Source organism: Herpailurus yagouaroundi, unplaced genomic scaffold (assembly GCF_014898765.1).
Source record: "Herpailurus yagouaroundi ecotype Mexico unplaced genomic scaffold, PumYag 164, whole genome shotgun sequence".
Lineage (NCBI taxonomy): Eukaryota > Metazoa > Chordata > Mammalia > Carnivora > Felidae > Herpailurus > Herpailurus yagouaroundi.
In genome coordinates, this window is record NW_024412405.1 from 13545303 (window position 1) to 13546474 (window position 1172).

Below are 1172 nucleotides of genomic sequence, written 5' to 3' on the forward strand. Positions count from 1 at the left end.
GCCCCTCCCCGGGCCTGGGCCGGCCCCTCGGCGGCGGGGGGAGCTTGGGCGCCGCGCCGCCGGAGCCGTGGGGACAGCGGGAGAGCCACAGCCCCCTCCAGCGTCCGGGCCGGCGACCTGCGCGCCAGCGTGCCCCGCCCCGCTCAGCCCTGGGGGGCAGGTGCGCCAGGGGGCGACGGGGGGGGGGGGGGGTGGGAGGGCACCAGCGCGGAGAGCCCCTCCCGGACCCCGAGAGCCCACCTCGGATCTGTGCTTTACTTGGTCCTACAGCCAGAACCCGAGTCTCTGCGCTGCGCCACCGAACCCAGCGCAGGAAGCGCTGAGGAGAGCGCTGCGCCACCAGGGACACGCCAATCCTGCTGCTGTGGTTGAAAGCGATCTAAGGAGAGCGGGAGACGAGCGCACCGGCTTAACCAGGAGCTGCTGCAGGGCGGTCGGCGGCGCGGACTCTGCAACTCACTGGCTGAGGTCATGCAAGGGGGTGCCTGTGTGCCCACCTAGGACTTTACGTTGTCGCGCGGGAAGCGGCGATTTGCAGGGACCCACGAGCACCTTCCCCTCCCAAGCCACACGAGCGGGCTTCCGGCACCACCCTGGGCTGCGAGCGACTTAATCCCGAAGGGGCGGTTGCCACCTCCCCCCGCCACGGCCCAGTGTTTTCCACCCAGGCGATTCCCAGTACAGTCCCCACCTCCCCACCCCCACCCCCCACTTGCCCCACCTCCAGGAACAGGAGCAACGCCCAGCGGGGGAGAGGAGTGAAATAGGTTGGGAGCTGGTTTGCGGAATTTAATGGGGGAGGGAGTAAGATGGCTTGAGGAGGCAGGGACCTAGGGCGGGGGACACAGTTACTGTCCCCACCCTCCAGCAAGGAGCCCCCGCTTCACCGTCTCCATCTCCCCCTTCCCGAGCCCCTCGTGCAGCCTTTATCTCGCTGTAGACTTTCTACTCGTGGAGGGGAAAGGGCGGGCGGCAGCAGCTCAGAGACCAAAGCAGCTCTCAGCCAGATCCCGAGGCTACCCCGGTGGTTTTGTGCCTCTGAGGAGTTCACAGTCCTCAAACCAGATGGACAGGTTTCATGGGAGAAGCCACAAGGGAGCGGGCAGGAGCCCGCAGGGGGGGTTGGCACAAGAACGGGACGCATTAGAAGTACAGGGGGTACCTGTGGCAGC

At 67.5% G+C, this 1172-nt stretch overlaps 1 protein-coding gene across 1 annotated transcript in view; it reads right to left on the bottom strand.

The window, feature by feature from the left end:
• The window catches only part of FARP1 (FERM, ARH/RhoGEF and pleckstrin domain protein 1), a 300031-nt gene extending 299681 nt beyond the window's left edge, over positions 1-350 (bottom strand). The window contains exon 1 of the mRNA XM_040487211.1: positions 259-350. The gene's annotated coding sequence lies outside the window, so the exon portion shown is untranslated. The remainder of the gene's footprint in view (positions 1-258) is intronic.
• Between the last annotated feature and the right edge of the window lie 822 nt (positions 351-1172).